Source organism: Catharus ustulatus, chromosome 20 (genome assembly GCF_009819885.2).
Source record: "Catharus ustulatus isolate bCatUst1 chromosome 20, bCatUst1.pri.v2, whole genome shotgun sequence".
NCBI lineage: Eukaryota > Metazoa > Chordata > Aves > Passeriformes > Turdidae > Catharus > Catharus ustulatus.
Window position 1 is genome coordinate 10,383,580 of NC_046240.1, and position 12,880 is coordinate 10,396,459.

The window sequence follows — 12,880 nt, forward strand, 5'->3', positions numbered from 1 at the left end:
GGCCAAAGTCTTTAATGAGGCCAATTAAGGATCTCAATGTTTTTGTACCTGCCTGTTTTCCTAGAAAGACTAACCAGCAACAGAGCTCCCACCTCCTGCTCCAGAGCCAGCCACTTGATCCTGGAGGATTTCATAAATGAAATAATAAAAAGTGAAATAATAAAAAAATAAATAATAAAAAATGAAATAATAAAAAGTGAAATAATAAAAAATGAAATAATAAAAAAAGAAATAATAGTAAGTTAAATAATAATAAGTGAAACAATAATAAGTGAAACAATAATAAGTGAAATAATAATAACTTAAATAATAATAGCTGAAAGGTCAGGTGTGATAAGGAAGAGCCCAGTGTAGGTTTGCACCAGGGATGCTTCGTGTCCTGCCTCAGCCTCCAAGATTTCTGCCCAAATTCTCACCTGAGAGGGGTGTCCAGCTCCATTGCCTCCACCTGATGGGTTTTGGGTTTTTTTTTTTTTTGCTGCTCTCCTGAGTCATGGTCATGAGGAGAGGAGCTGTAAGAGCATGAAGCAGAATTTCCTATTTCCAACCTGCTCAGGAGGTTCCCACCCTTGTTTTGCAGGTTTGCAGGAGGGTGTCCAAGCCACTGCTCTCCGTGCAAAATTTCCCTCAGCCCTGCAGGCACAGAATTTAACCCTTGTTCTCTTTTACAAATGAAAACCCCAATTTTTAAAAAATTTAAAATTTTTAAAGCCATCTTATGTTTTTAAAGAAGCAGATTTTTAATATTTTAATAATCCAAAGGTCTGGGTAAAAAGTCCACTTTAACATTTCCAATTTTAGAGTGACTCCACCTGATCCTGAGCTCCAGGGCTGCTCAGGTGAGCGAGGTCTCAGGAATTCTGTGAATTCCAGAATATCCAGAATGCTCTGCAGGCAAAGAATTTAAGCATTGTTCTCTTTTATAAATGAAAACTCCCAATTTAAAAAAAATTCCATTGCAAACCAAATTAATTTTGTAAAAAGCAGATTTTTTTAAAATGGTTTTTATAGATTGTGTGGGATTCTGTGGATTTTATGGGTTGTGTGAATTTTGGGGATTTTGTGATTGTGTGGAATTGTGTGGATTTTGTAGACTGTGAATTTTGTGTGGATTTTGTGGATGATGTGGATTGTGTGAATTTTGGGATTTTGTAGGTTGTGTCAATTTTGTAGATCATGTTGATCATGTGGATTTTATGGATTGTGTGGATTGTATGGGATTATGTGAATATTGTGGGATTTGTGGATTATGTGGATTTTGTAGATTATGTGGGATTGTGTGGATGGTGTGAATTTTGTGGGTTTTATGGATTGTGTGGATTGTATGGGATTTTGTGACTATTGTGGAGTTTGTGGATTGTGTTGATTTTGTAGATTATGTGGGATGGTGTGGAATTTGTGTGGATGGTTTGGATTTTATGGACTGTGTGGATGATGTGGATGATGTGGATTTTATGCATTGTGTGAATTTTGTGCATTTTTTGCATTGTGTGGCCTCCACACAGCTTCTCCTTTGCCAGGCAGCCAAACCCTGGTGACTTTTATTCTCCCTGGCTAAAATCCATCCTGGTCCCACCAAACTGGGCTAAAATCCCTGAATTCCCATGAGCAGAGGATGCTCCTCAGGAATTTTTCACACTCCTCCTCACCCTCCAGGCCAGGAGCTCCAAATCCTCCTGATTTTAACCCAAATCTGAATTCCAAATCCCTGGGGCAGCTCCTGGAATTGTGGAGTTCTCCAAGTGGGAATCAGAGCCTTGGTTTTGCAGACCTGCAGTGGAATTCATGAGCCACTCACTCCCAGAATTTCCAACAAATGTCACCGAGGTTTGGATTCTTTTTTATAGGAGGAAAACTTCAGGCTGGGTTTTCAACAATAAAATTTGTTTCAGTGCCTTTCCCTCGTTGCCAAATTAGTGCTGAGTGTGCTTTGCTTTGCTCCTCTGTTTTGCTTTTACGTGCCTGAGTTTCCTAAAGAAAAAAAAGGGGAAGGAGCAGAGTGGGAACATGGAGTTTTTTTCCAAAAAAACAAAAAAAATTGATGAATCCTGATGATAAATAGAAGTGAAGGATCTGTTCTTTGGGGTGCCACAGGAGAGCAAGATGTTCCTACAGATTTATAACAGAATAAGAGGAGCAAAAATAAATTTCTATCGACTTCCATCAGATTTATTTAAAGAGGAATCAGTGAATAAATAAATAGTTGATTAAGCTGCCCTGAAATGTTATTTAGAACTGATTGAAGGAACGTTCTGAGCAAAGTCTGAGCTAAGAACTGATCCCATGAAGCCTCCCCAGAACTCCTTGGATTTTTTTCCACTAAACAACCAGAGCTGGTGTTTGACAGAAACGAAGGGATTGAGAAAATGAAAATATTCCAACAAAATGCCTGGTTTGCTGGAAATAAAAGATACATTAAAAAACTGGAAAACAGTAAAGGCTTCTTGTCTTGACTGAAAGGTAAAACATTTCATTTAATGCCTAAAAAGAGTCTGTTTGGAAGGACAATCTCCAGGGTTTTTGGAAAAGTGTTTTACTTTCTGGTCTGTGGATGACTGGGATGGGAAACTGGGGGTCCTGGGAAGAGATTTCCCAAGATAAAATGGGAAAATTGGGCTTTAATTCACCCAAACTGCAGCTCCCCAAACTCAACCTTTCCCCTTTTCCAAGAAGTCCCAATCCAACGAGTTTTAAGAAGTTTCTTTTGCCTTCCCCTTCCATGACCCCACCAAAGCTGGGGATTTTCAGAGCCTGGGGAACATTTACCATGAGGGAATGGGTTTGGGATTGGAGCTGGAGCATTTCTGGCTAAATTAACATTACAAATGGAAACTGTCCCCGGTGCTCTGACAGCACACTCAGCACATCCAAGTGGGGCTGGAAAAAATTCCCTCATTCCCTGGGTCCTGCAGGGTGGTTTTGATCTTCCCTGGAGTTTCTCTGTCACAGAAATCATCTCCTGCTCGTGCTGGAAACGATCCCCTGCACGTTCTGCAGCTACAAGGCTTTCTCAGCCCTTCCTTCTTGTAAACAGGTTCTTTTTTGGAGGGTTCCTGGATTTTCCTACTGCATTTAGGATTTTTCCCTGCTTGCCCTAAATTCTGGTTATCCATGAGCGGTGACTTCCAGAGCAGCTGGATGGAAAGCTCTGTCTAAACATCAGCTCATTCCCACTTAACATTCCCTTTTTAAATTCCCTTTTAAAATTCCCTTTTTAAATTCCCTTTTTAAATTCCCTTTTTAAACTCCATGTTTAAATTCCCTTTTAAAATTCCCTTTTAAAATTCCCCTTTTAAATTCCCTTTTAAAATTCCCTTTTTAAACTCCACGTTCACAGGGGGTCCCCACCGTTGTTTTTTGTTCAAATCAGGGTGCTGACAATCTGTGGACATGGATTTTTTTTGGGTATCTCTGCACAATTCCAGCTCTGGCTGAAACAGTTGGAGGAATCCCAGGATTTACTCATTATCACTTCAACCACGACCCACAAAGGAGAGGGCACAGGGGGAAACATCCAAGGAAAATAGATAAAATCTCATTCCCAGTGTTTCGACAGGGCTGCCTTGTGTTTACAGCACGGGGCTCCTGCTGGGAAAGAGAAAGAAAGTTATGATTATTTTTATTTTTTTTTCCCCAAAAAGTGGAGGAATTGGCTTTCTAGGACAGTTTTCTTGATGGATTCTCCAGAAGGAAAAGCTGCAGTGGGCAAAGGGAGGCTGGAGCAGAGCAGGAGGGTTGGGATGAGCCCTGCAGGGGTTGAAACTCCCTGACCACACATCCCTGAACCATTCCACCCAAAGGAAGGAAAACCTGGCACCAAAACCCCCTAAAACTCCACTTGGGAAGTTGGGATTGGGGTCAGTGTGGGCTCCCCTTTCCCACCTGGACAATTCCCAGGTCCTGAGCAGCTCCAGCAGGGCCCATTCCCCTCCCCATGGCTGAACCAACATCTCCGAGGCTTTCCTGACCCCGGGATCCCTCTGGGAAAGGAGGAGCCGGAGCCTGGGAGCCATCCCCGGTGATCCAGAGGTGATCCAGATGTGCTGCTGCCATCCCCGGTGATCCAGAGGTGATCCAGATGTGCTGCTGTGATCCAGAGGTGATCCAGATGTGCTGGTGCCATCCCCAGTGATCCAGAGATTATCCAGATGTTCTGATATTATTCCAGGTGATCCAGAGGTGATCCAGATGTGCTGCTGCCATCCTTGGTGATCCAGAGGTGATCCAGATGTGCTGCTGCCATCCTTGGTGATCCAGAGGTGATTCAGATGTTCTGCTGCCATCCCCGGTGATCCAGAGGTTATCCAGATGTTCTGATGTGATTCCAGGTGATCCAGAGGTGATCCAGATGTGCTGCTGCCATCCCCAGTGATCCAGAGGTGATCCAGATGTGCTGCTGTGATCCAGAGGTGATCCAGATGTGCTGCTGCCATCCCCAGTGATCCAGAGGTGATCCAGATGTGATGCTGCCATCCCCAGTGATCCAGAGGTGATCCAGATGTGCTGCTGTGATCCAGAGGTGATCCAGATGTTCTGCTGCCATCCCCAGTGATCCAGAGATTATCCAGATGTTCTGATGTGATTCCAGGTGATCCAGAGGTGATCCAGATGTGCTGCTGTGATCCAGAGGTGCTGCAGATGTGCTGCTGCCATCCCAGGTGATCCAGAGGTGCTGCAGATGTGCTGCTGCCATCCCAGCTGCTGTCAGAGCCCTGCTCTGCTCCAGCCCCAATCCCAGCCCTGGAATTGCCACCAGGAGCTGTTGCCTGCCCATCATCACTGCTCCAGACACTTCATAACTCCCCAGCCCAAATCCCACCTCCCAGATTCCCAGCCTGGTCCCAAATGCTGGGGAAAGCATTCACCAGTCAGCTCAGGAAGGCTTTAAAAATCAAAAAAATAAAGGTTTGAGCAATCAGGGCTTTTCCTGCCCTCTCAAATCCCTCATTTCTGGTTTATTTTTCTGATTGATTTCTACAGGAAGCTGAGAACACGGATTTTTGCCTGTCTGGCAGAGAGATACTGATCTGTCTCTGATTGTCTGATTTATTTACAGCTAAATCTCTGATTTATTCACAGATAAATCCTGCAGAAAAATTGTGAAACCGTCAAATGTCAGGGTTTAGACACAAAACTCAAAATATCTAAAATAGTGGCCATGTCCATATCAAAACACTGAATTTTGGCAGTGCCCAAATAGATAAAAATATCAGCAACTTAAAAGTAGCAGTGTGGGCTTTACCCTTGATTGGAAAATCAGTGAATAATCAGCAACATTTGTCCTGGGAATGCTGCATGTGTTGATATTTCAGATTAATATGCCAGTGTTTAAAAGGATATCATTTGGAACGTGCCCTTCCTTTAAAAATGAATGTCAAATTTGCTTTTTAAGTGTGAAGAAATGACAGCAGAGCAAACCTGTTCATGCTCTCACAGCCAAAGCAATTTATAAATTAATATTCTGCTGTAAAGTGGTTGCTACCCCCCCAGGATTTACCAGGCCAATTAATCCCTGAAATCTCTCTGGAAAATGATCCTGATTGCACAACAGGAGCCTGGGTTTAGTCAGGACTCCAAGTCATGGCACATCCAGATCAAAGCTCCCTTGCCCAATACTCACTGAGCTTGAATTTCACTTGGCAAAGACATGGATTTGATAATCTGTGAGTAAATCTGGGATTATCAAACAAATGCTTTGCTCTGGATTTCCTCCCCTCCCAGGACAGGGAGAGGCTGAGGGTTCCTGCTGGGCACAAAAGGGATTTCCCTGCACCCCAAACATGAAAACAGAGCAGGAAAACCTCCCCAGATGGATTTTATTGTGCCAGGAATCCCTGGGGATTAGGGCTGGATGGTTTGGAGCAATGCCCACAGCAGGGCTGGCTCCCCTGAGCAGGATCTGTTCACCCCCCTGGATTTCAGCACAGGTCTCCTCTCCCTGGGCTCAATTTTTGTCATTGCTTAATTCACTAAATATCCCATTCAACCAGGCAAAATTCAGTTTTCCCACTGCAGACGAGGATTAAAGTAATGAATAAATTAATGATTGGTTAGTTCACTAAATATTCCATTCAACCAAACAAAATTCAGTTTTCCCACTGCAGACCAGGATTAAAGTAATGAATAAATTAATGATTGGTTAATTGATTAAACATTCCATTCAACCAGACAAAATTCAGTTTTCCCACTACAGACTAGGATTAAAATAGTAAATAAATTAATGATTGGATAATTGATTAAATATTCCATTCAACCAGACAAAATTCAGTTCTCCCACTGCAGACTAGGATTAAAGCAATGAATAAATTAATGATTGGTTAATTCACTAAATATTCCATTCAACCAGACAAAATTCAGTTTTCCCACTGCAGACTAGGATTAAAATAGTAAATAAATTAATGATTGGTTAATTAATTAAACATTCCATTCAACCAGACAAAATTCAGTTTTCCCATTGCAGACTAGGATTAAAGTAATGAATAAATTAATGATTGGTTAATTGATTAAATATTCCATTCAACCAGACAAAATTCAGTTTTCTCACTGCAGACTAGGATTAAAGTAATGAATAAATTAATAAAGCAAGGCTGGGAGCTGTAGCACACCTGGAAGGTGAAATCTGTCAGTGTCAGCAGACCTGAACTCAGATCCTCCCTGAGCCAAAAAACCCAAAAACCCCAGCAAAAGCTGGACAGGGAGGTTGGCATCTCCCTGCTGGGTTTTTGGAGGACTCCCAAAATGCAGCTCCACAATCAGCTGCCAGCCAATACAAGGCAGAGACACAGATCCATAAAAAAACTTTTCTGCATCTCATAAAACACAACATGCAGTTGCTAAATTAGAAATTCAGATCTTCCATGTACTTGGCTGGCTGGAAATGGAGACTGCAAATTGCTTGTTAGAAACCACAGCGTGCTGGGCTGCTCTGGGGTTGTTTTCCCCCAAATTCCCTCTTCCCCCTCTGACATCTTTTCTCTTTTTCAGACCAATCTTTCAACCACGGATCCCCAGTCAGAGGCAGATTTGGGTTTCAGTCTCAGCTCTCCTGCCCATTCTCTTACTCACATAAAATGCTGCAATTAATTTATTGCAGTCTGGCCACAGTTGTTTTATTCATCACCGCTGTGGAGCTCCCGTGAATGACGCCCAGGAGAGGCAATATCATCTCAACAAAACCATCCTGATGAAAGAAAGCTGAGAATTGGGGGAGAAACAGCCAGCTCAGGTAGCTCCAGTGTGTTTCTGAGGTGATATTTCTCCCAACAAAACAGGATTTCATGTGATAACGAGGATTCAGCCTGTGCAGGGCAGGAGCTGTGTGGGAAATGTCAGAGAGGGAAAACACTGCTGGGAGACGCTGGAATGGAGCTGATCAGGCTGTGGCAGATCCGTGGATTTATCCATTATCCATTTAAACCTCACACAAGGAGATGGAAAGCCATCCCAAAGCCTTGAAAGGAGGGGCAGAAGTGGTCCCAGCTCTTTCCTGGGGGTTCCAATGGCGCTGGAGAGGAGGTGGAAGGAGGAAATGACCCTGCCCAAGGAGCTCTGGGACAGCCACAGGGCTCCTGAGCCCTCCTGGCAAGGGGATTGTCCACAGGGAAAGGCAGAGCTGGGGCTCTCCAAGCCTGATTTTGCAATTTAATGTTGATCAGCTAAAGGAACTTGATGGGTTCTGGCTACTCATGGTGTTATTTGAGGATTTATAGGGGGAAAAAGATGGATCAGCCTTACAAAGCAGAGCTCTGGGCAGGCTGGGCGAGGGTAGTTGGCTTTTTTCAGGAGTCTGGGCTGTGTTTTGTTTTAGAAACTTGTCCACACGTCACTGGGGTTTATGGGCTGCAGGTATTCACCTAATTTGACTTCTGCCATCTAAACTGGATCTGTGTGAGGCTAAATCATGGCCTAGCCCTGGTCTCACTCAGTGATCTCCTTCTGCCAAGCCAAAGTGCTGAAATGGGCTCTCATATTTTTATTCTGCTTTTTTTTTTTTTTTTTCCAGTCAATACCTGCATCCCTCTGAAGCTCCAGCAGCCTGGGCCACGGACAAAACCCTCTCCTTGTGCTCCCAGCCCATGAGTTTCCCTGGCAGCTCTCTTAGAGGGCTGTGCAGAACATGGAAAGGCTCTGCATGTTCAGCAAGGACTCACCAAAACAGAGACAGTGAGCTGGGCTGTGTCCCCATGACACAGAGCCACCGGGTTCCCAGACTGCTGCTCACAAAATCCAGCTCCTGCCCCTGCCCAGCTCTGCCTCCTGTGCCAGGAGATGTTGAAATTGGGCCTTTATTTACCACAGTGGCACTGACTTCATGCACCACGGCCCTTTCCACTGGGGCTGCCTCAGCCAAGGTCAGCATTGCGTAAAGCAGGAGCCCACAAATAGCAATTTCTTGCTATTTCGGAGGAGAATTACCAGTTCTGTTTGCATCAAGGAATCCCTGCTACACTCGGGACGTGGCAGAGCTGGCTTAGTCAGAGTTTCTTGGATTAGGCAGCAATAAAAAAAAAAAAAAATTTAAAAAAATGAGAGAGAGAACGATGAGTCAGTGCTGAGTGAAAATGCGCTCTGAAGCGTCTCATGGAAATAAAACCTCCTGAAAAATCATCTGCTGGGCTCCTTCCCCCACTTGGGCTCTGCATTGGTGTAGACATGGGAATAAACACGTACATGTAAAGATTCAAGCAGGAAATGTTTGTGTATGAACAGCACCAAATGGTGGGTGGAGGTGAGCAGAGAGCCCAGGAATAAAACCTGAATCTGCTGAAGGACCTGCACAGAAAGCAGCAGGGCCCTTGTGCAGCAGAATTAATGCTTTGGGAAGGTCAGGTCCCAGCAATAAATGATGCTCTGATCCAGGTTTCAAAGCTGTTTGATGCCCAGCTCTGGGGGAATCACAGAGGTGTTCTGCTCATCCTCTGCCATGGGGCAATGAAGGGATTTGGAGACGTTTCAGAGCTGGGAGCTCCTGACCCCAAAGCTCTGAGCCTTCCCTCCATGGCATTACCCAGAAAAGAGGAAAACCCTGGATCCACAGCACAAGGGAGCAGCATGGCTGAATTCAGCAAGGGGCCTGAAACGTGGAGTCAGGGAATCAGGGATTCAGGGAATCATGGAATGACAGAACCAGGGAATCACAGAACCAGGGAATCAGGAAATCAGGGAATCAGGAAATCAGGGAATCAGGGAATCACAGAATCAGGGAATCATGGAATCAGGGAATCATGGAATCATGGAATCAGGGAATCAGGGAATCAGGGAATCAGGGAATCACAGAATCATGGAATCACAGAATCAGGGAATCATGGAATCACAGAATCATGGAATCAGGGAATCATGGAAAAACAGAATCACAGAATCGGGGAATCATGGAATCATGGAATCATGGAATCAGGGAATCACAGAATAATGGAATCAGGGAATCACAGAATCAAGGAATCACAATCATGGGATCATGGAATAATGGAATCATGGGATCATGGAATGACAGAGTCACAGAATCACAGAATCAGGGAATCATGGAATCACAGAACCAGGGAATCGTGGAATCATGGACTCATGGAATCATGGAATCACAGAATCACAGAATCATAGAATTGGAATGGTTTGGGTTGGAAGGGACCTCAAAACCCACCCAGTGCCACCCCCTGCCATGGCAGGGATGCCTTCCACCATCCCAGGGTGCTCCAGCCTGGCCTTGGACATTCCAGGGATCCAGGGGCAGCCACAGCTGCTCTGGGAACCTCCTCCCCACCCCCATTAAACCACATTAATCCTTTAGCTAATTATCATCTGTTCACTGCATCTGTAACAGGAAATAAACACTGCTGTTCTTTTTCTGGTGCAGATAATCCAATAATTAATTCCAGCTGAAGAGGCTGGCTGGTAGCTATCTGTTCAGGTTGTTCTTGTGCTTGTTTTGCCTCAGAAGATAAAAGGGATCCAGAAACAGAAACTATCCAGAAACACAAACAATCCAGAAACAGGGATCCAGAACCACAAATTATCTAGAAACAAAAGCTACCTAGAAACTGAAATGATCCAGAAAGAGAAACAATCCAGAAAATTAAACAATCCAGAAACAGGGATCCAGAAACAGAAATTATCCAGAAACAGAAACTATCCAGAAAATGAAACCACCTAGAAACTGAAACTATCCCGAAATAAACACCATCCAGAACCACAAATTATCCAGAAACAAAAGCTACCTAGAAACTGAAATGATCCAGAAACAGAAACAATCCAGAAAATTAAACAATCCAGAAACAGGGATCCAGAAACAGAAGTGATCCAGAAACAGAAACAATCCAGAAACAGGGATCCAGAAACAGAAATTATCCAGAAACAGAAATTATCCAGAAACAGAAACAATCCAGAAAATTAAGCTATCCAGAACAGGGATTCAGAAACAGAAATAATCCAGAAACAAAGGTAATCCAGAGAGATAAGCTATCTAAAAACTGAAGTGATCCAGAAACAGAAGCCATCCCAGAAACAGGGATCCAGAAACAGAAGCAGTCCAGAAAATTAAATGATCCAGAAACAGGGATCCAGAGCTAGAACTGATCCAGAAACAAAAACTATCTAGAAACAGAAACGATCCAGAAACAGAAACAACCCAGCAACAAAAACCATCCAGAGACTGAAATGTCCACGTGTTTTGGTTTCTCCTGCCTTGCCATGGCCAATGAAGGTTTCCCAAGGTGCTGCCACCCCCAGAGCCCCTCCTCAGGGTCCCCACATCCAAAGAACCACCCCCAGCTCAAGCAGAGCTGCCAGCCCCCCAGACCCTCTGCAGGGCTCAGGGGTCACCTCCACACACAGGTCCTGCAGCAGGGAGACCCCAAATGTCAGAGCCTGGTGGTGGAATGCCATTAATCAGAGGATAATGGACAGGAAGGTGGGTGGCTGCTGATAGTTTTGGCTCATTTAAGACGGTTTTGGGAGGCCGCCAGGTCGTGCGGAGAATTTTTGAAATGTTTTAAACAATAAAGTCTTTACAATGTTATAAAATACCGGGGTGGCTCGAGTGGGTTTCGAGCTGGCTGTGGGCCAGCGAAACCTCAGGATTCCAGTCAGCTGTGAGCCGGGCTCCAGCGTGTGTTTGGGCTGGCTGAGGTCATCAACACCCCTGGAACCCTCCCTGGTGCCTGTGCACCCCACAAAGGCCACGCTGTCCCTTCCACTGCAGCTCCTGCACGGCCCCAAAGCTCCACCCTGGCTCGTCAAGGCTTTGCTGCTGCTGGTTTGTGTTTGATGGAGACGCCCTTCCCTTCAATCCCTGAAATTCTGGAATTCAGTATCCCATTGGTGATGGGTAGGGATGAAGCTTCCATCTTGTTCCAAAGGGAGATGATGTGGCACGAGGGGCAGACTGCAGGGATGTGAGGAGGGGAATCTTGGAGTGATTTGGGTTGGAGAAGACTTTTGGAGGTCCTCTAGTCCAACCCCATGGAGCCTTAACTGGAGGAGATCTGAGAGGGTTCAGTGGGAAAATTGGGACTTGATCATCTTGGAGGTCTTCTCCAACCTTAATTATCCTAAGAACTCTCTAAGAACTCTCTAGAACATTCTCCCTGGCCATGGGTTCGTGCTCTCTTTGCTCCTCAGCTCATCTCACACCCCTCCCATCCCTATCCCAGCCCCTTCCCAAGCCCAGAAATTCCCAATCCCAGGTGGAAAAAGCTGCTCCACCTTCAGGATCAGCATGGCCAAACCAAGATCAGAAGGTTCATAAATAATCAGTGGGTTTGTTTTGTGAGCCACCCCTTGATTGCACAAAGCAGTGAATTAATTGTATTTATATAACAAAATGTCCTAAATCACAGACCAGACTCCTGATCCTTATCCACAGGAGCTTATCACACTTCCAATAAAATTAGGGAAAATTCTCTGCTCTCTTGAGAGCTCTAACACTTTTTCATCTTTTTAAGAGTCAAAGTTTCCCATTCTCGTAAAAGTGCTATTATTTAATATTATTAATTTAATATTGTTTTGTTTCAATTCAATTTTGGTGCAATATCACTCTGGTTTTTTTATTATTACTATTTTTATTCCAGAAAATCATTCCATTCCCAAACAAGAGGCAGCTCAGATGGTTTTATTTATAGGAAAGTAAAACCTAAACCTGAAGGTATCATTCCCACCCTTCTGTGTTTCCATAAACATGATTTGTCCCAATAGAAAAAACGGGAGAAGTAACTTGTCATAATATCAGGCATCAAAAGGAATCTGATAATCCCAGACACTGGAAGCCACATTTGCAAACAAAACACCCTAAGTGGAAACAGAAGAATTAAGAATTAACCAATTTCATTGCTTTTGCTTTTAAAAAAAACCTTTCATGGTGGAAGGTTCTTGGTGTGTTTTGATTTTCTGTAAATCTAAAGCAAAATAATCAAGGATGGAAGCCCAAGCTCTCATTCTGTGGGACTCTACAGAAGGGAAAATCTGCCCCTGGAGAAGGATTTTTGCTTTTCTTGAAGACAGACCCAACCTCCTGAACAAACCCATCCTGCTGGTGGGTCCCTGCAGGCTCAGGATATTCTGAGAGCTGTGCCATGGGTTATTCATGGCCCCAGCTCATGGCATTGGTCAGGGACACTCCTTCCCTCTCCAGCAGGAGCAAAGTCTTATTTCTTTAGGCCTGTTTTTCACAAACATGATCACTAAAGTGGAGAGGTGAAAACCCCTGGGGTTCTGAAGAAACAGGAGGGAAGTGGGAAAGAAGGAGGAAAAAAATCAATGTTGCCCCACTCCTGTCCCCACCAAACAACAGAAATTCACCTTAAACCTGCATTTCCAGCCAGGTTTAAAGCTGCCAGGGCAGCTCTGATGCCCTACAGAGCATCTCAGAGCCTCCTGCTCACCCCATGAGCCC